Source organism: Delphinapterus leucas, chromosome 8 (genome assembly GCF_059928025.1).
Source record: "Delphinapterus leucas isolate spDelLeu-1000000601 "Yukka" chromosome 8, BTC_Dleu_Yukka2, whole genome shotgun sequence".
Taxonomy (NCBI): Eukaryota; Metazoa; Chordata; class Mammalia; order Artiodactyla; family Monodontidae; genus Delphinapterus; species Delphinapterus leucas.
Window position 1 is genome coordinate 7,600,798 of NC_143136.1, and position 26,063 is coordinate 7,626,860.

Sequence of the window (26,063 nt, forward strand, 5' to 3'; positions counted from 1 at the left end):
GTATTTCTGGCCCCGTGTCAACCATGTGGGTTCCAAGGAGATTCCCATGTTCTTACTTAACCCTGATTACCTTTTGCCTGGCCAGACAAGCGTGCACACCAGACCCAAGCTGAGATCAACTTAGTGCCCTCCCCACCTCATACTGATGATTCCAAAAAAACATACGGCATATGGTTTTTCACACTTTAAGCTCTCTGGAACTGGAATGCATCTTCATCAGTGCCATGCTACAACTGCTACTGGCCCACAAGGGAAGCTGGGTCACAGCCATCATTGTCCGCACAAGGGTGAAACTTGGTCAGAGCCGCTCCTTATCGTCATCCTTGTACCCGATTTTAAGTGCTGCTTAAAACACCTTCAAAAAGATCATGCTATGATTCTAAATTGAAACGTACTGTGTAACAGAAAAGAAAGCAAATACAGCAATAGGATATTAGTGAAGTAACTCTTCATCACTGGAGGAATGATTGCAAGTGCTTTGCAGAACCTGAGAAAGGAAAAAAAACCACATGAAGATAAGCTTGTTGTGGTTTGCTAGTGAGACTTGACACTGCACAATCCATGTGGCCACATGCAGCAGCCCTGAAGTATTTAGAGGAAAAATTAAACAGTTCAGACTGCTTTTAAGAACTTCACAAGCACCAAATCACTGAATTTTAAATCAATGAGAGAATAATGGAGCACTCTCTTAAGAAATGCTTCATCGCCAACACCCTTAATGACATGACACTACACGGGTGGGGAGAGGGAAGAAGAAGGAGACTTCTACAATCCTAAGTTTTTCACAATTTAGAAGAGTCAGACTTAATGTGTAGAAAGCTGAAGAGTATCTTAACCAATTTATTTCACTTTTATTTTCCTTTTTATATATGCACAAAATATGTACTATATAATAAAAATCTATTAGCCTTATTTGCTAAATAAGTTTAAAAGAATTCTTTTTCAAAATGTAAAATAAAAAGTCTAAGTAATTAAAAAACTGTGCCAGCGTTTACTTGGCAGTATGATTTCTTTCTTAGTAATATATAAAACGAAGAAGCTCACAACTGATGCATGTTAGATTCAATTAAATTATGGTACATCCCAAATGAAATCACTTGTCAAAGTAGTGGTAAGTCAGGTAAGGTGCCCACTTAGGACAAGTAGATTAGGACAAGTATCCTGCTTAAAAATCAGCTGTGTAAACTTATTTAGCATAAATCAATTCAGTGTGCTTTAAAAAAGTACGTGGACCTACTTGGCTAACAAGCAGACCTGTAGAGACTACAACTATAATATTTTATTGTAACACAAAACATCTTGAAGGAGTGTTTTTAACCACCATTTTAAACTCCACATAGCCAAATGTTTTATATTCAAACTCCTATGGACTTTGGACTTTGACCACTGGAAAACAGCTCTGAATTAATAAAGCAGGTCCAGATTTGAACCAGACTGAATTTATAAAGCAAGTGAATCTCAATTAAAAACTGAATTATTTGTGATATTTGTGAAAATACTAAAATCATTCTTAGAGATTTAATATTCTTTTCCCCTTTTAATTACTACAAGGCTACACAGGTCGTGGAAATACAAACTCCAGGGGCGCCATTACCACAAAGGATGCAAATGGAGCCCCTAGAGTTGTGTTGTGCAGGCAGTGGTCTTGAGTTACAGAAGCCCTGGATGCAGGCAGCACCTGAAGAACATCGAGCAAGGAAACCTTTATCACTCATTCCACCTATAAACCTTTAGGTAGAGACAAAATACCATACAGCAAAAACATTAAAAGCTCAGAAGTTTTTTTAATGCCTTGAGCTGGGAGCCTAACCACCATTTACTACTTCCTATGGTAAGAGTTTTCTGGAGAACTTTTAAGAACCTAGAATAATCATCCAAGCAATTTAATTATCAACTAAAGAGACCTACGTTACTCAGAATGGTGTTCTGCTCATTCTCCTTTATGAATTAAAGCAGGAAATCTACAAGCTATGACTGAAGAAATCTAAACATTTGAAGTACTGTAACTTCTAATCCTGAATTCCCCACCCCAGATTGCTCCTTCCAAATCAATTTAAATGAGCCCAGTTCTAATGTATTTATTTATATGTACTGGAGCGATTGTCTTACACGATGTCTTTGAATTATAAATTATTTGGAATGGAAAGTGGGACTTATTTCTCAATTGCCCTTTCTAAGGATGAGTGAGGTATCAAAATTAGCATAGGCTTTGCCGTCATTTAAACCCCACCAAGCTAAATGTAGTCAACTCAAACCCCCAGCAGACTTGTGACCAATTAGAAAACAGGTCTGAATTTTTATAGCAAATCAGGATTTGAGCCAGACTCTGTAGGCTGTGCTCCCACCATGCTCTTCTGCCTCTTTAGACTGCATTTTCTTGAAACAATTTCCTTCCTTTTCCTCCACGACCAGCAATATACTGATATATTTTTCCTATCTTCACTTCCTTCCTATTTAGTCACCATTCCCCAAAAGCTTCTCTCCTTTTCTAACTTCCCTCAGCGTACCCACTGTTTATTTAACTATAAATTCTGTGTAGATACTGTGTTGAGTCTTACTTACAATGGTGTTCTCTACCGACACTTCAGGTAGAACTCTGCCTGCTGAATCATGGGGGATCTAACATAGAACATGCAGCGGAGGTGCTGTCATAGCAAGAGCAACCAAAAATTCTTCCACAAATTTCTGAACTGCCCCCCATCCCTGCTGTGAATTACATATTTGACTTTTTTCTCCCATGACCTACGTGGCTTTCCAGCAGCCTGCTCCTCCCAGATATCCATCTAACAACAACTGATCAAGGTACCACTGTTTTCACCATCCACTGGTCAGCCAGGTTCAAAAGTCTAGTCATCAGAAATTCATTCCTCTTCTCTATCCCTCATATCTAATCATTTTGCCTGAAATTTGGTCAATTCCTCCTTCAAGATTCCTTCTGCATACTGCTTTCATTATAGCCAAACATCTGTTAACTCATGTCTGGATTATTACAATAAAATTCTAATCTGCTTCCCTGACTCAGCCTCTAATTACATCCAATAAGATCAATCTTTCTAAAGCACTGCTCTGGTCATGCCTACCCTTCTTTATAACAGTCACTAAACCTACTGCGTATGGTCAAAAATCCTCATATTTTCAGCTTCCCATCAATCTAACAATCTGCACCTTCTCAACTCAATCTCCCACTGTTTCACCTCCAAACTCAAAGCCAGATGATAACTTTCTACTTCTCTACTGCATTCTTCTTCTGTGGTTCTGGCTCATGCCATTCCCTTACCCCAGAAGGCTCACCCTCCCTCCTTTACAGTGGCTTATACAAAACCAAGGATCCATTCAAATAAACACTCCATAAAATATTTCCCAAAGTAGAAGAAGGAAAATGTAAACAAAGGATGCAGAAATGGAATGGAATCTATAGCATGCAATACTGGCGGTGCGGTGCTTTTTGAATCTGTATAGAAAAGCTTTAAAGGAAAGAGAAGATGGAAAAGAATCAAATTTGGGAGGAAGGACAAACCGTTTTGGACAAAATGAAAGTGAGGTGCCTGAGGAGCCATCCAAAAGACCATAATATACATACACCTTGAACTCCAGTGTAGAGTCAGGATAAGAGACAGAGATTTGGAAGTAAATCTACAGAATTGAAACCAAAAATTCAATGAAACTATCCCAAAGTAGGAATCAAGAAGGGACAAGCTCAAGAGACAAGAACAAAGCCTCTGCAAACACTGTGCAGGAGGATACGGGAAGGAAAAAAAAGACCATGTAGTTAGGTAACTCTAGCCCTAACCTTTCACCTAACATCAAATTCACTGACTCTAGCTTTCTCCACATTCACTTTATCTGAAGCAGAAAGGAGAAAAAGCTAGGTTCTTTGGGGGGAGATTATCCATTTGCTCAATAAGGCTAAAAACTAAAGTGAAGTTTGGTAAAGCAATGGTCATATCACAGAAGTCTTTGTATTTTATATCTCAAGAGCAATGAAAGGCTATGAAAAGATTTACACAATAAAGTGTCCAGGATGAAATCTGCACTGTAGAAAGATCATTCAGGATGCCAGGAAGAGAATGAATCAGTAAGAGCTAAAGAGAAAGGAGGGGCGTTATAAATCCAACAGATTGTATGTATCTACATACCAGTAGAGAAGAGAGAGCAGTAATGATTAATAAGTATATTCACTAACATGAAAAAATGTCAACAATATGTTAAGTGTTCAAGACAGGTTACAGAATACAGAGAATATAATTATATTAAACACATTTTAAAATACATTCTTAGTGGGTACATATAGATATGCCCACAGATGTTCATATTCTGAATGGTGGAATTATGAGTAATTCTTTTCCTAGTAAGTTACTAATTTGTGTTAACAAAGATAGCACTGGCAAAGAAAAAAAATGGACAAATTCAGAAGTTTCAAATATTGAAGTCAAGAAAGAGAAAGACTGAAAAATCTTCATTAACCCCCACAGTGAAGTCACTGTTGACTTAAGAGTACAGTTATAGAAGTGTGGTGAGGGACAGAGCCAGACTTCAGGGGTTGGGAGGTGACGAAAGGAAGACTACAAATGCAGTCAACTTCTTCTAGAATCTTAGCCGCGAAAAGGTGAAGAGAAATGAAGCAGAGTAGAAAGAAAATTTCCCCTTTTATTTTAGATGAAAATATCCTAATGGAAAAGTACTAATAGAATTAAAAAGTAAAGAAACAATTTAATAAAAATATGATAGAAATGAAGCTCTGAGAAGGCAGGGTGGATGGGGCTTCAGAGAACAAATGGAGAAAAAAACTATGCCTATCCACTTGTGACAAGAGCAAAGTATGTCCAAATGACTTAAGATACGTGCAAATTTATTTTTGTGGGGTTTTCTTTGGGGAGGTGGGGAGGAAGAGTAAGCTGTGGGGAATGCACATTGATGGCCTCAATTTTCTCAAAGAAGTAGACAAATGACAGAGCAGATGACAGGGTAAGGTTTGAGAAGAATGAAGAAAAGTTAGCTGCTGTGATCTACAATAGTATTGTTTTTTAAAAAAATAAACTTTATTTAGGAATAATTATGGATTTATAGAAATGTTACAAAGACATTACAGAAAGTTCCCTCAGTTTCCCCTAATATAAACAACTTACATTACCACAGTACATTTGTCAAAACTAAGACACCAACATTGGTACACCACTAGTAACTAAACTCGGATTTAACCAGTTTTTCCAACAATGTCCTTGTTCTGTTCCAGGATCTAATCCAGGACACCACACTGCAGCTAGCTACACTAGTTCTGAAGGCCCAATCAAGATGGAGACGGCACCTATCTGCATGGTTGTGGGCTTCTTTCTCCAACTTAGCAGCCTGGGTAGAGGGCAGAGAGAGCTGACAACAGGACTGAACCTGGGTTAGGATTTTGTCAACACAGTAAACGGAAGAAAAAGAGGGCAAAGTGGAGGATGCTGGCAAAAGTGTGATTGAAGCACAGTGAGGAAGGAAGTAAAAACAGAAGATAGTTTACAAATTTGAGATGTTGGTAATGTCAAAAAGCAAGTATAGCAGGAATAAAAATGAAAGCACTAGACAAATTAGAGATGGAGGTAAGCCAAGGAACCAGGAGCCTGGGAAGATTGGATCAGTCATCCTATGGACTCTGAAGTAACTTCCGGATAATGGCAGAGAGAATAAAGAAGAAAATGAAGGATGATGCCCCAGGGTCTATATCTGATAACGAGGGGAACAGACAGTTGTATTGTCAGACAGCATGAACTTCAGAGGAAAAGAGATTTTGCAAAAAGGAGAAGAAACAATGGCTAAAGTGACTATACCTAATCTATCATCTAAGCCAGAAAATGTTTGTGTGAAAGAGATGTTAATAATTACAAAGAGCCAACAGGAGCATTTCAGGCTGAATGGTCATCTGAGTAAAGAAACAGAACAGGCATGTGAATGGCAGAGGATGAAGACCCTGATGCTGTCCGCTGATGCACCTACCACTGTGCAGGAAAACAGTGCTGATAACCTAGGAGGGATAAAGGGAAGGTAAAATTATCAGGGCAAGACGGGCTTCAGTTACCTTAACATCACTGAAAAACATACTTTGAATAGTTTAACACATGGAGAGGTAATAACACTCTCAACCTCCCTATTTTGGCCTCTATTCTCCTTTGGCTACTCCAATTCTAAGGATAAGGACCTCAGAGAAAGGTCTACCCTCAAATTTTAAATAGAGTTGACTTAAAAACAGCTGAGAGAATATTTCTACATACCTGCTATTTCAGACCTTGTCCACTATTGAAAATTCCTTATAAGTGAATTCAAGTAATATATTTCTTCTGCAGTTAATACCAGAAAGTTGGTCTTCTTCAATAAACTGCATCCTGTGCCTGACAATGAACTTTATTTAATCTGGCCTTTTTGTCAACTTTTTAAAAACTCTAAGCTAAATCACTCCTCACTAGCAATTATTTTATCTCTGATTACTAGTATATACGTATTTTTCTTTTTTTCTGTATATTTTTCTAGTTTTCCTGACATCCTCAGCTCCTCTTTGGGACCTCATCTATCACTCCGTGTGTACATGAGTACATGTTCAAGGGTGAAGAAAGAGAAGAAATCAACCTAGCCTTTTCTTACTGCTGGGTTTGCAACAAAGAAAAGGGAGACCCTGGCCTCACACAACCTGGCACTATGTTGAGGAGTCAGATGTCTTCTGGGCACACGCAGTCACTATCAACATGAGCGAGCTATGGATCTACGTAGTAAGACAGCCAGGAGAAGCCAAAGCAGAATCAAAATCCGGCATAATGGCTAATTATGAAAGTTTTACTCTGAAAGTGTTCCCGATATTGCTTCCCAGGAGAAGTCTTGATATACTGATTAGCTACCACTATTATACTAACAATTCAAAACACATACTCCTTTGAAAACCCCCTGAATCTTTCTTATAAACAGTATCTACTACTGCAAATCTCCCTTACATGGGTATGTAAAAATTACCCAGAAAAAAACTATGGCAAACCTGGAATGAAGTCCAACCGGTACCATGCATGTGGTCTGTCAAAAGACTAACACAGAGGGCTTCCCTGGTGGCGCAGTGGTTGAGGGTCCGCCTGCCGATGCAGGGGACACGGGTTCGTGCCCCGGTCCGGGAGGATCCCATATGCCGTGGAGCGCTGGGCCCATGAGCCATGGCCGCTGGGCCTGTGTGTCGGGAGCCTGTGCTCCGTGGCGGGAGAGGCCACAGCAGTGAGAGGCCCGCGTACCGCAAAAAAAAAAAAAGACTAACACAGAATGAACACCAAGGAACCTGAATCTGCCTCCACCTTCCCAACCTCTATTTTCCCAAAAGCGGAAAAAAGAGCTACTCCTCTAGCACTCTTCATATGTACCAAATAAATAGTTCTGTGCCCATTCCAACAAACAGCCATTTTTATCTTAGCCAAATCTGGATTAAGGTAACACAAAACTGGGGAATTCCCTGGCAGTCCAGGGGTCAGGACCCTGCTCTTTCACTGTTGAGGACGAGGGTTCAATCCCTGGTTGGGGAACTAAGATCCCACAAGCCGTGGGGTGCAGCACACCCCCGCAACAACAACAAAAAGATAACACAAAATTAATAACTCCACTCCTGCAAATTAGTTCAACCACTTTGGTAATATCTATTACATCTAAACATACACCTATCCAGCGATCGCACAATCCACTGCTAGACATACATGCAAGGAAAATTTCTACTACGAGAAGAGTATAAGATATTCATAGTAGCTTTATTCATAACTACCAAAACCTGACATTTGTCTATTATGTTTATCAACACAAATGTCCATCAACAGATGAATGAATAAACAAATACAGGAGAGCTTCAAGGTTGGTGAAGGTGTGGAAACGATGGCACACCAAAGCGCTGTGAAGCTCTGCATCCCTTCCCACATACCTTGCCCTATGCATCTCTTCCATCTGGCTATTACTGAGTTAGGTAACATCATTAATAATGAGACAAACTGACACCATGTGTTTCCTGATGTAATACACTAAGGAGAACACGGCATCACTTATATTATATTCCTAACAATAATGCATAACTGAAATTAATCTTGAAAAAAATCAGATAAGCCCAAATGGACAGACATAAAATCAATCAACCACAGTCAACAAAAATACCAATGTCATAAAAGACAAACGCTGAAGAACCATCCCAGATTAAGGGAGACTACAGAGATATAAAACCTAAGTGCAAGTATGATGCTTAACTCCATCCTGAACCAGCAAAAAATATGCTATAAGACACATTAAAGAGACAAATAGAATAATCTGAATAGGAGCTATGGATTAGACAATGGTATTGTATCAATGTTACTTTTTTATGATTCTGAAATTTTTACTGTGATTATGCACAAGAATGTTCTTATTCTTACAAGGTAACACTAAAATATTTAGAGGAAAAGGAGCATGAGGCCTGTAATGAACTCTCAAATGGAACAGAAAAAAATTACATAAATTTAAAATTATATCAAAAATTATATACATACATATTGCATATAAGGAGAAAGAAAAAAGAAAATGAAAGATAAAGTAAATACAAGGAAATGTTAAAAACTGGTGACCAGGGAATTCCCTGGCGGCCCAGTGGTTAGGACTCTGTGCTTCCACTTTAGGGGGCACAGGTTCAATCCCTGGATGGGGAACTAAGATCCAGCATGCCACGCGACAAAAAAAAAAAAAACAAAAAAAACAACTAGTGGGCTTCCCTGGTGGCGCAGTGGTTGAGAGTCTGCCTGCCAATGCAGGGGACGGGGGTTCGTGCCCTGGTCCGGGAGGATCCCGCGTGCCACGGAGTGGCTGGGCCCGTGGGCCATGGCTGCTGGGCCTGCACATCTGGAGCCTGTGCTCCGCGGCGGGAGAGGCCACAGCAGTGAGAGGCCCGCATACCGCAAAAAGACAAAAAACAAACAAAAAAAAGAACTGGTGACCAAACTGGGTGAAGGGCATATGGAAAGTCTAAGTAATTTTTTGCAACTTTTCTGTAAGTTTGAAATTATTTCAAAATAAATTTTTTTAATTGTAGTATATTTATACAACAAAATACTCACCAACAAAAAAGAAAAGAACCAACTACTGATAACTGCAACAATATTACATGAATCTCAGACATTGTATCCAGCAAAAGAAGCCAGTCACCAAAGAATATATACTACATGATTCCTATAATGTTCAACAGGAAAAATTATCAATTTTGACAGATGTCAGAACACTGCTCACCATGGAAGTAGGGACTACTTACTGGGAAGAAGACAATGGAATCTTTTGGGGTGCTAGAAATGCTCACTATCTTGATTTAGGTGGTGACTACAGAACTATATGCACATGTAAAAAATTTTCCAAGGACTTACCTGGTGGTCCAGTGGTAAAGAATGTGCCTTACAATGCGGGGACACGGGTTCGATCCCTGGTCAGGGAACTAAGATCCCACGTGCTGCAGGGCAACTAAGCCCGCATGCCACAACTACTGAGCTCGCACACTGCAAACTACAGAGCCCACGCGCCCTGGAATCCACTCACCACAACTAGAGAAGAGAAAACCCGCACGCCACAACTAGAGAGAAGCCCGCGTGTCACAACGACAATCCCGCACACTGCAACTAAGATCTGATGCAGCCAAAAATAAATTAAATAAATAAATAATAAATCTTTTAAAAAGAATTTTCCAACTATACCCTTCAGATTTGTGCACATATTTACTATATCTTATACCCCAATTTTAAAAAGGTTAAAATAAACCATAAATGATTTAGCTAGAGGGAAAAAAACCAAGTACGATTAAAAATATTTTAATAGACATTAAACAAAACTATTTTAAATGCAAATCTTCTGATAACAAATATTAAATTCACTCCCTACTTAAATTTCTGTCATTAAAAATTTTTTGTACCACTATCTTGATAAAATAATCTGTAAATCTGTCGACTCTTTTAAGACCATAAACAAGTCCACATTCAAATGAACCAAGACTCAGTCACTAGGCTAAAATATGTAGGTCTCAAGATGCATTTTTTTCAGAAAAAGGCTAAGTGAAACAATGAAAAGAAAAGGTCCAACCATGAGAGGGGAACCACATATAGCACATCACTTATAATTGTATAAGACAGCAAGCAATCTTGTAAAAACAGCACATTCACTCAACAGACTACAGGTACAATAATGTCTGCACACAAAAGTATAATTATACATACAGTCAACCCTTGGTACCCGAGGGGGACTGGTTCCAAGACCCTCTGTGGATACCAAAATCCAGGGATGCTCAAATCCTTTACACTCAGCCTTCCACATCCAAGAATATGTAACCCGTGGATACAGAGGGCCAACTATGTCATAAATAGACAAAGAGAACATAAAAATAAAGAAATGTTCATGAGGTGGGATTAATGATTTTTTTCTATTTCCGTAATTTGCAGTAATATTCTTCAATTACTTCAACAACAATGTGTATCTTAACATCCACAAGACCTCCCGTTTGAAATATTTTTACAGCCCAAACATAAATGTCAAAGAAAGTTAACTTCTTTGGAACGTTAACCCGGTTTAAAAAAACAATTTTAAGGTACAAAAATAAAAGGAAATTCTCCTCCCATCTATTATAGCAGAAAACACATTTTCCTTCTGCACCCATCTGTATGACAATACCAGATGTCTTCATTTTTAAACATGCAAACTTTTAAAAATAATTTTTAAAATATGATCTGTTAACATATCTACTAATGATAAAACTTCATGGAACAAAATCAGGCTTCCATTATTCACTTTATTACCAAACATTTATCTTAAAGAACTGACAGGACTTCCCTGGTGGTGCAGTGGTTGAGAGTCCACCTGCCGATGCAGGGGACACGGGTTCGTGCCCCGGTCCGGGAAGATCCCACATGCCGCAGAGTGGCTGGGCCTGTGAGCCATGGCCGCTGGGCCTGTGCGTCTGGAGCCTGTGCTCCGCCAACAGGAGAGGTCACAACAGTGAGAGGCCCATGTACCGCAAAAAAACAAAAAACAACAAAAAAAAGCAACTGACAAAGAACTCCCCTCACTCCCCAGGAAGCCAGAATTGTCTACATCTATCTGGATCGCACATTTTTATATGAAACTTTGCAAAATACTATTTATTTCTATGTTAATTATCCTTTTCATGGAATAGCTTCAAAAAAATTATAGATGCTCTGTTGGCTTTTCTCCTCATCCTAAAAAGAATTTAAATTCCTAATTTACAGTGTTGAAATAAACACTGCAATCCAAAACAGTCTGAATCACTACCCATTGCCATGAAACTAAGGTCAACTTTATTCCTAACAGCCACAAAGCAAGATAAATGGATAAACACCATTATAATGACCATACCTTGGAATATCCTCATCAATAAACACACATAATTACTGATACATGCCGCAACATGGATGTATCACAAATATTACGCTGAGCAAAAGAAGCCAGACCCAAAAAGAATACATACTGAATAATTCCATTTATATAAAATTGTAGAAGAGGCAAAATTATCTATAGTCACAGAAAACAAATCAGTGGTGGGAGAGGGGAAATGACTGCAAAAAAGAAGGAGGAAAGTTCTGGGAGTGATGAAAATGTTACCTATCTTGACTGTGGTTTTGGTCCCATAAGTATATACACTTGTCAAAACTCATCAAGATGTACACTTAATACAAGTATACTTAAAATGAAGGCATTTTATTGTATATAAATTAAACCTCAGAAAGTTAATTTTTAAAAAGACTAAGCTTACTAAAAGTAGACTACCTCCCTCAAAAAGCAATGCATTTCAAGACTAACATTTTATATTTCTTTTCTGTTAAACTGCCTTTCTTTAAATCTATTAAAATTGATGTTAAATAAAGTTTTGGATAATATTTAAAACTGAGAAACACTCTCTAGAACTGTGCCATCTTATATAGTACCCATTAACCGTATGTGGCTATATCAAGTTAAATTAATTAAAATTTAAAATCTAGTTCCTTGTGGGGGAGGGAGGAGAGTAACTTTACAGTGGACAAACCTGACAAAGTATGAAAGTCAACCAAGTATCAAAGTTAATGTTAACAGTGATAATCAGTCAATATTAACAGTTATAAATCAGTATATGCTCTTGATATGATGTGATGAAAATGGCACTTTGCCTCTGTGGTCTTCCTCCCAAAAACCCATGACCCATAACCAGGAGAAAAAAATCACACAAATTCCAACAGAGAGGCGTTCTACAGAACGCTTAATCAATACTCCTCAAAACTGTCAAGATTGTTAAAAACAGGGAAGTCTGAGAAACTATCACAGCCAAGAGGAGCCTATGGATAACTGACTAAATGTAATGTGATGTCCTGGATGGGATCCTGACAGAGAAAAATAAACTCAGGAAAACTAACGAAATCTGAATAAACTATGGACTTAGTTAATAAGCAATACTGGCTAACTAACTGTAACAAATGGACAACAGTAATGTAAGACGTTAACAATACAAAACCTGGGTGTGGTATACATGGAAGCTCTCTGTACTATCTTCTCAATTTCTCTGTGAATCTAAAACTGTTCTTAAAAATAAAACCTGTAAAAATAAGAGGACTTGAGTTGTAATAAAAAAGTAAAGGTTTTTTACATTTTAAAAAATGCGATTCCCTCAGTCACACTAACCACATGTCAAGTGCTCCACAGTCACATGTGGCTAGTGGCTGCAGTATTTGACAATGCAGATTTATAGAACATTTCCATCACAGCAGAAAGTTCTGTGGGACAGCGCTGGTGCAGAAGACTATTTTTATGGGACCATTTTAGAAGAGTATTTTATAACTGATTGCAACTTATGAATAAATCTGTATCTACCCAGAATTAAAAACCCTCACTGAAATCTAAAAATCCTCAATGATATGTTTATTCCAGTTTCTATTTCAAACAACTCCTTTTTTTTTTGAAAACTCTTTTTAAAAAGTCAACGTAATATCAATATATATAAATGCAATACTGAAAAATGTTCCACTCCCCAGAGCAGCAATTCCCCGAAACACTTTCAAGATATCCAAGATGGCAAAACTGTTAATACTAAGATAGTCTTTGCATTTTTCACTATGTTGGCACTGCACTAATCATGGGTAAAACTGCCGGCACCTTAGCACCATTCAAATTAATGGCACCAAACTACAGTAGTCTTCACTGCCATGTGCCATATATTCACAAGAGAGGAAAAAAAGCCGGGTTTACTTAACAATGCCCTTGATAAAGCAGTAAAAACTATTAATTTTTAGTAATCTTGGTCCCTGTGTACACAGCTTTCTAATATTCTTAATGTGATGAAATGAGAAGTACACATAAAGCACTTCAGCTGCACACCAAAGTCTCAAAGAAAAGCATTTATGTGACAGCTAACTGCTTCTGCTCATGAAACATCGTATTGATTTGAAAGAGCTGACACACAAATTAAATTATCCAGACCTGGGTATATAGCAGACCTTTTTTTCAAAAATGAATGAAACAAGACTGTCACTTTAAGGAAAACAATTGATAGTACTTGTTGCCAATTATAAAACTTGAGCTTTCAAGCAAAAGTTAAAATTTTAGAAAACTTCTATTCATTACCATGAGCTTGACGAGTTTTTCTAGTACTTATACTTTCCAATAAGTAACGGCTTTTCTGATGGGTGTTGATATTAATGAATGTGTTTTTTTGATACTGCATAATATAAAATATCCATTTAATGCACAAGATAGACCAATAGATTTTAATGTAATGGAATATAAAAGTGCACTGATATAATTCAAAGTTCACATTGCAACTAACCTTTATAAACTACCACTTGTCTAATTTTAGTGTAATATCAAAGAAAATCTGTAATTATCTGAAAAAGCTCTTAAAATATTCCTCCCTTTTCCAACTACATACACATCTCTGTGAGGATAAATCTCCTGCACAGACTTCAACTAATACAATAAACAGCAACGGGTTGAATGCAGAAGCAGCTGTGAGAATCCAGCTGCCTTCTACAAAGCAAGTCATAAAAAGCAATTTGTGAAAAGGTAAAACAGTGTCACTCTTCTCAGCAAATTTTTTTAGAAATGTTTTAGAAAATAGGTATTTTTCATTAAAAATATATTTATGTTAACATGTAAAGAAACTACTGCTATTTTTAAATAAATTAATAAACCATTTTAAATTTCTCAATATCATAAAGATAGATATAACCGAAAAATCAAAAGCTCTTTGGGGTCCTCTAACTCTTAAGAAGGTAAAGGAATCCTAAGATAAAAAGTTGCGAACATCTATCTCAGAGAAAGAGGAAAAAATGACAAATAAAAGAAATACATAAATTAACATAAAACGAACACACATACCCTGGAAAGCATATCAAGAGGCATAAAATATCCCTAACAACAAGAACACCAAGATCCAAATAGGACACTTATTCAAAGAATATCTAGGGTTTTAAAAATGTATCTTTTCCAAGGACAGAGAAACTTTCCACATTTTGAAATTTACTTTTATGATTTCTTGACTGCCTCTACCACTAGGCTGTAAGTCCCATGAAGATAGGTGTTTTGTTCACCACTATGGCTAGCCCAGCACCTGGAACGAAGCAGGTATTCAAATATTTGTTGGATTGAAAACAAAAAAAAAAGACAGAAGACTTAAAAACAGAACCCACCAAGGCCTCTATTCAAATTATAAAGATGACATTTTACAATCAAAATGTATCTATTTACATAGCAATAACAATCGTAACCGCTACCATTTATTTACTATGTGCCAGGCATTGTATTGGGCATTTTACTTTTAATTCCCAAATCACCACGGGATATACTTTACAGTAAGGAAAATAAGCCTCCAAGAGGTTAACTTATTTATCTAAAGTTACAGGTAGTAAATGACAGAAAATTAAACCCACATTTCTCTGCTTAATAGCCACAAGCTTTTTCTCTACATACTGACATAGTGCTCAAAACTGCATGGTTACCTTTTTTTTTCCCCCCATTTCCTTGCAATTTTCAGGGGAATTCATTTTGTGAAAGTCCTTTTTCCAATCTCCTTCTCTTTTCCACTATCCTCCAACTTCTACCGCTCTGCATCACTCAATTAAGCAATACAGTGAGCTCTCTAGTTGAGGAAGAGTGTATCTTCTCATAACACACTATCAGAAACTTCATTAACAATGACAGAAGTAATATGAAAGATTAAATAAAGAGTGTCAGATTCCAGAACATGAATTAAGGCTCTCTGACCCACTGATCTTGCAAGATGGCTTCATCCAGTTACTCAACTGGCCACGATTTGGGTAACAACATCTCAATTCCCAAGGGGCTAACCATGAAATCTGGATGTAACCATCTCTTCAAGGACTGAGCCATGATTTGCCAATTAAGTACCAAGACAGTACCTCTGCCAATTCTTTGTCAGCCTCTGCAAGCAAAGGACCAATACTGAAGTGGCCAGAGCTCCCAAGACTTCCTCCAGGTTCAGGACAACCAGAATAAAAGGAGCTTTGTTCCCAAAGAACATACTGGCCACAATATCACTACAAGAAAAAGCTATTACTGTTACTGCCATTCTCCCCACTGCTTCTGAACAATATATAAATGTTTCTCTTTTTTTCCCCCTTTTGGTGAAAGGAGAATAAAATTAGCAACCACTTAACTATTCAAGGAAAAATTACAATGCCATAAACATTACCATATCATTTGATAATCTCACCACAAGCCAATCTTTTCCAGAGAGGGATGCCCAGAGCCTGTGAAAGTTTTACACTGATTATGTGGAAATCTTTTTAAGCCACACAAAGCCCTACATATGCTTTACCTCAACATCCAGATTAAAGAATATGTACAATATGAGAAAGGACTCTTCCACCTTATAAATCAATTTAGCTGCAATCTGCTAAAGAAACCTTGGCTGGAAAAAAAAAAAAATCATAGGAGGTCACATCTGTGGTCTGTCATTCCATACATCATTCTATAATAGATCACTTTAATAATTCCTATGCTTTGCGTCAAAATCTGGATACACTGATATACTAACATAACAAGATGTGAGTTATAAAAAATGACTTAAGCAATTAGATGCTACCAAGTACATACAAGCTACAAACAAAAATAAAGAGAACTTCAAAATGCTCCATTAAAAAAAACAGTTTGCAGGGCTTCCCTGGTGGCGCAGTGGTTAAGAATCCGCCTGCCAATGCAGGCGACAAGGGTTCAAGCCCTGGTCTGGGAAGTTCCCACATGCCGCGGAGCAACAAAGCCCGTGCACCACAACTACTGAGCCTGCGCTCTAGAGCCCGCGAGCCACAACTACAGAAGCCCGCGTGCCTAGAGCCCATGCTCCGCTACAAGAAAAGCCAACGCAATGAGGAGCCCATGCACCGCAACGAAGAGTAGCCCCCGCTGGCTGCCACTAGAGAAAGCACGCACCCAGCAAGGAAGATCCAACACAGCCAAAAATAAATAATTTTTTTAAAAGTTTGCCTCAATATTACCTAATAATTCTAGTATACAAAAACATGTAATACAAAAGTTTATACTGTCTCCCTGATCCTTTCCCAAAAGTGAAAGTCCCTGCTACCACTCAAATAATGTGAATATAGATTCATATATAGAAGTCCTACCCTTCAAATTCTCTATGGCTTCCTCATAATCAAGTGTTACTTAATACTGTAAAAAGTACACAGAAATTAAAATTTATAATAGCAATCAATGAAAAATAAATAAACAATGAATTTTTCCACAAACTAAGTGTCTTATTTGCTTATGTTCATTTACTAAGCCTTTACCCTAGATGGTCCTCTGAACCCCCAAATCAAGAAGGTTTGTTAAACACTGCACTAGGAAGTTCCAAGAATGCTTGGTGAGACCTACTAGGCCTCATTCACCGAAAAGATACGCATATATTTTAACTCTTCAGGACATGGAAATTGAAACTGACAAGATATACACAGGCATTTTTCTAGGAAAAGGAAAAACGTCTAGAAGCTTCTGTGGGATTCTGCCTCAAAAAGGCTACATTCCACCTCCTCTGAGACCTGCCCCCACTCTTAGGAGTGGGACCTTTCAAGATCCCAACCCCATGGCCACACTAATTGGACCAATAATGGAAATTTGGACCAAGTTCAACCAATCAAATTTTCCCTCCCAGGAATATGAAGTGGGGACACTGAGCTAATAACCAGTTTGGCTAGTGGCACTAGAGCTTGAGTTTCTATGTGGCTCCAAGAATGAAGCAGCAATTTTCTTCTGTTTTTGTTAAAGCAGAAAAGACCAGAGTGTGGAAAGACAACTAAAGCAAGATATAAAGAGACAAGAGATGACACCTACTAGCCAGCAAGGAGAAAAGTGCTCTCTGGACCACCGTGTCTCCTGAATGCTTCCCATGGGGTTTCTGGTTCATGTCCTTCATGAAGCCAGCTGCTCTTGGGTGCCTTCAGGTACCTCCTTACCCTTCCCCTCAAAGCACTCCTCTTCCTGTTTCATGCCATCAAAAAATCATCATGACGATTTAAGACACAAATTCACACCAGGATCAATGCAGAAAGGGTATGATTATTCTCACGGTTCATAAGGGATCTGAGTGGTACCAGAGAAGTTGTTTCTATCTACTATCTATAACTTCAGGAGAAATAATAGGACAAAAATAACCGGAGCCTTAAAAGCAAAAATTATTTGTTTGCATAAGCCCTCAGGCTTTGTGCTTCCCTTCAAAACTCACCTGTTCAAAAGTTCTGCTGGTTCACAGCACGAGGTTTGAGCAGACTTTATTCAGGTCCTTTTAACACTGCAAATAATAAAAGTATTAAAGTAAATAACTCAGCAATCTCTTAGGAAACGTTAGAAACGTAATTTTTATCATGAATATGTTTTACAAGAAATGGATTCCAAACCTGGTTAAAATATTAGAATCACCTGATATGCTTATAATCTAGATACCCTGCCCTAACATCTAAAGAGTCTCTCTCAGCAGCTCTGGAATGGGACTGAAAAATATATATTTTTAACCGAAGTTCTAAGTGATTCTGATGAAACTAAAAAATGAGCACCACCATAGGGTTTCAGGAAATGATTATTTAGGGTTTTCATCCAAAACTACATTACAGGGATTTGGTATTAACTTTTTTAACATATCTGATAGAAAAATGACAGCTAGCAAGATGGCAATACAGCATGTATCTTATGCAAATAATCAATGAGCCCCAAGGTGTGACCAGTGCCAAAACGTCCAAGGAGCAAAGCTCCAGATGTGCTTTCAGCTGCAAAATCACAACCTTCTTTTAATGCTCTGATGAGACAATATCTTAAAAATCCACAAGATGGTGACATTTCAAGTGACAAGGAGTGGACTGAAACAACAGCTCTAAGTGACTTCTTAGCTAAAATCAAATGATGCTTTGAAGGCTGCTACTAAAAAGTCAAAAAACAGTAACTAAAAATTAAAGTTGACAATTTTACTAACAGCAAGAAAGCAACTTGAAAAAGCCACTTCCACCTCTGATTTAATTTTTCAAAAAAGTAGCCATGTTACAATGTCCAAAAGGTCATCCAACTTTATCCACTGCACTCTACTTTTTTTTTTTTTTGGCTGTGTTGGGTCTTCGTTGTTGCTCGTGGGCTTTCTCTAGTTGCAGCGAGCACAGGCTCTAGGCTCGTGGGCTCTAGAGCGCAGGCTCAGTAGTTGTGGCACGTGGGCTTAGTTGCTCTGCAGCAGATGGGATCTTCCCGGACCAGGGCTTGAACCCATGTCCCCAAGCACTGGCAGGCGGATTCCTAACCACTGTGCCACCAGGGAAGTCCTGCACTCTACTTTTTATAAGAGCAAGCAGAAGCAAAAGAGGGGAGAACTAGGTAATAAAAACTCTTCTCTGGGCCTAACTCAAGAGAATAAGCTCTAGGGTATCTCCTATTATTATAACTATAAATAAAGTTCAATTTCAATGAAACTCTGTAGTTACCAAGAAAATATAAAATTGTGTTCCTTAATTACTTGAGGTAAGGAAGCGTATCATACTTTGAAACTATTTTTATAAAATTAATTTTGGCCACTTAAGAGAATATTCTTGGGGCTTCCCTGGTGGTGCAGCGGTTGCGAATCCGCCTGCCAATGCAGGGGACACGGGTTGGATCCCTGGTCCGGGAAGATCCCACATGCCGCGGAGCAACTAAGCCCGTGCACCACAACTACTAAGCCTGCACTCTAGAGACCGTGAGCCACAACTACCAAGCCTGCGTGCCACAAACACTGAAGCCCACGTGCCTAGAGCCCGCGCGCCTAGAGCCCGTGCTCCGCAACAAGAGAAGCCAAAGCCACCACAATGAGAAGCCTGCGCGCAGCAACGAAGACCCAACTCAGCCAAAAATAAATAAATAAAATAAATAAATTTATTTTAAAAAAAGAGAATATCCTTTTGTTTTTCAAACCTCTCCCCTCTTCTCCCCAACCTCAAATAAAATTATGGGCAATCCAACAAAGGTATCATTCTGTATTCCTATATAATTAATATATTTCTCAGTTATCTGAGAGCATAAAAAATGATAAAATGCTATCCTGGTCAAGAAATATTAGGAGTCTAACTATAAGTACTTGTCTGTGGAATAAAAATCTACTTATATTTTTAAAGACATGCAATTCTTCAGGGCATTAAAAATGAATGGAAATATTAGGACTTAATCACCATAAAATCCTAGTGGGGGTTAAGGATGAAAAAAAATACTTGGGTTCAGAGTTTTACAACAATCACCAAATAATGTTAAGTCTATTAGAACTGCTGAAGAAAACAGACATTGAACTTGCCTCTAATATACCTGGATTAACACCAACATAGGCTGTAGATTCAACCTAATGAGAGTGGTCCCACTAAAATCTATAAGAAATAGAATAATACAGTACTGAAAATTTAGTCGTCAGGGGCTAACAGAGAATGGCAAATGAAGTCAGTCTTAAAAAATGGCACAAATCAAAGATCCTTTAGAAGGGCAAGGATAAACAGGACAGTAATAATCTGGTCACCCAAAATGGTTCTCCCAGATAGCAATCACTATCAATAGTGTCATCTTCCAGTGTGAAGGTCAACAAAAATAAAGACATATAGAATACTAAAACGCAGAGTCATGAGAACAAATGAGCTGATATGACATCAAAGACATTATAATTTGGAACTGTGATTTCAAAAACTCACCAAAGGAACAAGAGAGAGAAATGCAATTCATTAAAGCACTATCTCCTCACTAGCATCACTATGCCTCCTCTTGGCCAAGGAGCTCCACTCACACCCTGAAGTCGCAATTCCTAACTTCTCATGATTTTCAGGCAAGCCAAGACAAATTCTTTTTCATATATGCAACTCACCAACAAAAGCATTTCAAAGCCAAAATATTAAATTCCTCAGATGAATTAAAATGAAAGAGGACATTTATGAAAGCTCAGTAATAAGAATATGGAGATAAGCTGAAAGAAAATCATAAAAAATTTTTTTCCAAGAAAAAGTCTACTAGTATAAAATTAATCGAAGAACTAGTCTGAAAGGTCAAAGCTGAGGAATAAAAAACTCAGCACAGAAAGTTCTACACGTGTAAAATGCTATAAAAGATATACAAACAAGTTAGTTGAACAGTCCCTGAGGAACTTAAAACGAGGCTGGACAACACAGAAATCATTAAGAGGAATTCTTTACCATTAAAAACAACGTGAGTTAATACACTTCTTCCAGGTTATATTCCTTAATGACCTGTGTCTAAATTTCAAAGGAAATTCATTTCCCCACATTTTCAAATATTCTGAAGTAATTCAAAGATCCTCTTCCTAGAAAGCAATTTCTTTTGAAAAATCCTTTTATCATCAATCTCATTTAAAAACTTTTACTTTTGAGAAAGCTATTTCATGACAATTTCCTGAAATACTTTATATGAGCATCCTGAATTTTCCAAATTGGGGGAGGGGAAGGCTGTCATGTTGGAGGAAAGAGGTGTGGAAAAAGACTCCAGGGCAACTGAATAACCCCACTCACTCATCTTAGAACCAGTGAGCTGGGTACACACTTCCTACTAGGTTCCCTAGTGATCATGCCTCTCTGGCTAGGCTTAGCCTCCATACTCTTCCCAGCCACACATGATCTGCTCCCACTTCAGTTTCTGCCTCAGGGTCTTTGCCCTCCCTTCCCTAGCCTGGAGCATTCCTCCTCCAGAGAGCCACAGGAATAGATCCTTTACCTGGGTCAGGTCTTCCCTCAAATATTAGCTTCTCCCTGTGGCGTTCCCAGGGCACTCCACCTAAAATTAACCCCTCCCCCAGCTCCCTATTAACCTATTACCCTGTCTCATTTTTTTCCCACATCACTTATCACTACACTATATATCTTACCTAAGTATGTATTTATCTGTCTAGGAATGAGCTTCATGGAAACAGGAATTTTTGGTCTGTTTTGCTCCCAGCACCCACCAGTGTAGTAGGATCTCGATATTCTTCAAACAAATGCACAAATGAAAGAATAAATGAATGGAAGCATATAGTCCCTTTTCCCTCTTCAGTCTCAAAATCCAAAAATGCTTTGTCCGGTATAGAAAAGGTTCCAAGTCCTTTCTTTTCTAGTGAATCACCACCATCACCATTGTATTCCCCAGAAGTAAATGTCAAAAAGACTGTGTGACATTTTTCCAGATACATACCACTTTTACTTTTTTTTTCTAGTGTCTTCTACTGAGGTAACATTTGATGTAACAGGAAAGTACATATTCCAATTTGAGCACTCTGAAAGCTGCTACACTAGTTAAAACACATAAAAACACCAACAAATAAGACAACGCTTTATGTTCTAACCAAAACAGACAAACTCTGAAAGGCCAGAGCTGCAAATATTAGAAAGATGAAAGTTAATGTTCAGAAAGGATGACAATTTTTTTTTAATCTAGAAAATCACTAGATTCTAAAAAGGAAATAATATGTAAGGAAAGATTATCTTCCATGCATACAAACTGGGAATCAAAACTGCCTATAATCCAAGGTATTTAACATTGACTAAGTATAATCCAAGGTATACAACACTGGATAAGAATCTGCTCACAGGTTCTGGCCCCTTCCTCAATTTCTTGCAAGTTAAACTGAAATACTCACCTTTCTTACAGAGAAATTAGGTGTGCTTAAGTGCTCTTTCAGGGAAAGAAAAAATTTAAACAAAAACAACAGTGCTAGATAAATGCAACAGTGCTAGATAAATGCGTGACTGCTTCCCAAACACAGTCACACAACCTGCTTTCTTGACACCCCCCTTCTCTGGTCGCTTGGTTTATGTTTCAGCCACAAAACTGAAATATTCTGAGTGCTTCGTGGGGAACTACTGTCACTTAAGGCTAATGCCCATTTCAACCTTATGTCAATGTTCGGGTCCCAAAGCTGCCACGGGTTCTACCTTCCCAACCTCTGTCCCAGGTTCCGATCATGGATCCACCTGGCTTCAGGCCTGGTCCAGACCCAGTCCTCTCGCCACGGAAGGAATCTCCCCAGTGCAGATGCTCGGCGAGGAAGGCAAGGGCGCATCTCCCAGAGGCCAGGTGTGGGGAGGAGCGCGGGCAGGAACAGCTGTCTGGCCGCAGCAGCTGTTACCCCGGGCACCCCGAGGCTGGGCGGGTGGCTGGCCCCGAGGACCAGGTAGCAGAAGGCGAGCCCTCTGGCCCTAAGCAAGCCGGCCTGACACTAGCCATCCCACCACCCTCTTCCCTTCCTCGGCTCCCACCGCGATGCCAACGGGCCCCGGAAGAAGGGGCTCTCCAGTTCGGCAGCCGAGACGCGCCCGGGCCCGGCTTGCCCCCGGCCGGGGAGTCACTCCGACCCCGCACCTGAACTGTCCCTTCGCCTGACGCCCGAGCCGGCCGCGGCGACTGCCGGGCGGCCTGGGGGTGTCCATGCGGCTGGGCCGGGTCAGGCCAGAGCGGCGGGGACGCGAGCGCGGGCGGCAGGCCCGGGAGACCCAGGCGGAACGGCGGAGCCGGGGCGCGGAGCGGAGCCGGGCTGGGGAGCGAGACCGAGTCACTGGTTACCTGCGGTCCGGGACAGGGAGTCTCTCAGAACCCAAGTCAGTCCTCAGCCTCAACAACACAAGATGGCCGACACGTCCCCACGCACGTCACGTGACAGCGTGCTCATTCCGCCACGCCCCCTGCTCTGCCCTCGCCCCGCCTCCCCTCCCTCCCAGCTTCTCCAGCCTCCCACGACATCCTTCCTTTCCGCAGCCTCCCTCCCTTCTTTCCCGGGCACGCCCCTGCCCGAGCCCCGGATGTCAGGCTGGAGGAGGGCGGGGCCGCGGCAGGGCGCAAGCGCCTACGGGTCCTTTGGCCGGCGCTCCCTGCCTGCCCTTGAGTTGAGTAGAGTTGGTGTCCAGAGCTGGAGCTGGGCCAAGCGCCGTGTGACTCACCGTCCTCTGCGCCCAATCCAGAGCCCATTGGCAGTTCAAAAAGCTCTGCATCATTTAGGAGCTGATTTTCCACACCAGAACTTTTACACAGGTTTTCATCCAGCATTTTCCTGCCCGTTTGCCATCCTAGAGAAAATAGGGAAGTGACAAAAGCTGAGGTTCAAAGCAGTTTGTCTGCTTGTTAACGGTTCCGGAAGAACTGAGAATTCATTCTAGATTCTTGGAATGTGACAGCAGGGGAGGACTTTAGAGCTCCAGCTCCGTCCTAGTGCATCCGGGACTATAATTCTTTGACCTAAAAATCTCCCAATTGGGGGTTGCCAAATGAAATACAGGCCACCAGCGATATCAGGGACATAACTTACACTACAAGATTATTCATCGTTTTCCTGAAATTCAAATTTAACTGAGCGCCCTGTATTTTTTTTCTATATAAATTTATTTATTTATTTAACTTTATTTTTGGCTGCGTTTGGTCTTTGTTGCTGCGCGCGGGCTTTCTCTGGTTGTGGCGAGCAGGGGCTACTCTTCGTTGCGGTGCGTGGGCTTCTCACTGTGGTAGCTTCTCTTGTGGAGCACAGGCTCTAGGCGCCTGGGCTTCAGTAGTTGTGGCACGTGTGCTCAGTAGTTGTGGCGCACGGGCTTAGCTGCTCCGCGGCATGTGGGATCTGCCTGGACCAGGCCTCGAACCTGTGTCCCCTACATTGGCAGGCGGATTCTTAACCACTGCGCCACCAGGGAAGTCCGGGTACCCTGTATTTTTATTTGGTACATCTGGCAGCTCTACTCTTCTCAGGTCATCCCGTTCTTTCCTTGTGCCTCCAACCTCTCTCTTATTTATGGGATCCTTCCCATTATCTTTTAAAAATACTCAAATGTCTTTCATCTTAAAAGTTAATGTTAAAAACTCCAATTCCCCCTCCAACAACCTCCCTACCTCTCTGTTCCCTTTCAAAGCCAAACAGCACAAAAGAGGTGTATATAAGCACTTTCCTGATTCCCACACCGGGCAAGCAATCATCGACCATTCTAATGTGGCTTCTATACTGACCCATCCACCAATTGCTTGCTCTAAGGACACATCAACCTACAGGTAGATAACTGGAATTTTTCAGTCCTCATCTTGACTTAGTGTTTTCCCGTCTTCATTGTGATTGACCACTCCCTACTTTCAGAAATACGTTCTCCCTTGACCTTTATGCTGTCTCTTGCTGCTCAAAGTGATCAACGGACCAGCAGTATCAGCCTCACTTGGAAGCTTGTTATAAACACAGAATCTTGAACAGATCCTTCACAGTCCCATTCTGCTGAACTCTAGAATCACCCACATTGCTCCCCTCCCCTTCCTCTGTCCCCTTAATTTAATGCTCCGGATATGCCCATGTATGAAGGTCCTCAAATATGCTAATTTGTTTTAGCCTTTGCACATGCTGTTCCCTCTTGTCATGATGCCATTCCCAACACTTACGCCATTTCTCACCAACCTGCATGACTCCCGCTCATCTTTAAAAGCCTAAATCATGTGTTATTGATGTGGCTTATCAGGCCACATCTCTGATGCTATGCCACCTGTGCTGGTAATTTTATATATGTATAAAATATACATATACAAAATTGTATATATGGTATAATTTACCTATAGTAAATTTAGTATTTTTAGTATGCAGCTTTGCAACTTTTGACACATTTATACAGGTGTGTATAACTACTACTAAAATCAAGGTACAGAATAGTCCTATTGCCCACAAAAGTTCCCCCAATGATCCTTTGTAGTCAGCCCTAACACCTACTTCCAGCCCCTGAAAACATTGTTCTGTTTTCTCTCCTTATAGTTTTGCTTCATGATGTCATATAGATAAAACCATAGAGCATATAGCCTTTTGAGACTGGCTGCTTTCACTTAGCATCATACGTTTGAGATTCAGCCACACTGTTGCATGTTTCAGTACTTTCTTCTTTTTTATTGCTGAGTAGTATTTCCTTGTATGTATGCACTATATTTGTTCATCCACTCCCCAGTTGACGAACATTTGGATTGTTTCCATTTGGGGAGATTATGAATAAAGCTGCTATGTTCACATGCTGGTATTTGTGTGAACAAAGGTTTTTATTTCACTTGGGTAAATACCTAGGAATGAAATGGATGGTTACGTGGCAAATGTTTGTTTAACTTTGTCAGAAAGTGCCAAACCATTTTCCAGAGTGCCTTAGCCATAATTTTAGCCCTAAAGTATAAGCTTTCAGAGAGCAGGAAACAAATTTAAGGCATGATGATGATGGTGATGATAAAAGCTAACGGAATCCCGTGCTTTTAACCATTACACATACTGCATTATTCAACTTTGCATCCTCAGCAGCTGGCATTGTCCAGGTACACAGTAGATACTCAAAAAATACCTATAAAATCAAATAAATTCTTGATTACCTACTCTTCAGGAAGGGCGCTTTTCTTCTTTTATTCACTCTGACTCTCCTATGTTTCATCAAATAGTAGTTGTAAAATTACAGCAGTAGACTCTGCCTGCCCTAGTCAGGGATAATAACAAAGTTTCAGCTTTATTGTAACATTGATAGAAGCAGAGAAGTTGAAAATAATAGATCATTAGGGGGAGGGAGGAGTAAGAGTTTAGCTCAAAATAAATTTAATTTGTAAGGAAC

The 26,063-nt window shown here is 39.7% G+C and overlaps 1 protein-coding gene across 8 annotated transcripts in view; it reads right to left on the bottom strand.

Annotated features, from left to right (window-relative positions):
- Positions 1 to 23,138, bottom strand: part of GIGYF2 (GRB10 interacting GYF protein 2) — a 126,284-nt gene extending 103,146 nt beyond the window's left edge. For 4 of the 8 annotated variants that reach the window (XM_089916210.1, XM_089916209.1, XM_089916208.1 and 1 more), the window contains exons 1-2: positions 23,032 to 23,138; positions 17,717 to 17,782 (exon numbers count right to left, since the gene is read on the bottom strand). The gene's annotated coding sequence lies outside the window, so the exon portion shown is untranslated. Of the gene's footprint in view, positions 1 to 165; positions 6,005 to 7,003; positions 10,347 to 17,716; positions 17,783 to 23,031 lie in introns of all 8 variants that reach the window. The other 4 variants (XR_002643793.3, XM_022567985.2, XM_022567984.2 and 1 more) reach the window with 2 other exon arrangements.
- Between the last annotated feature and the right edge of the window lie 2,925 nt (positions 23,139 to 26,063).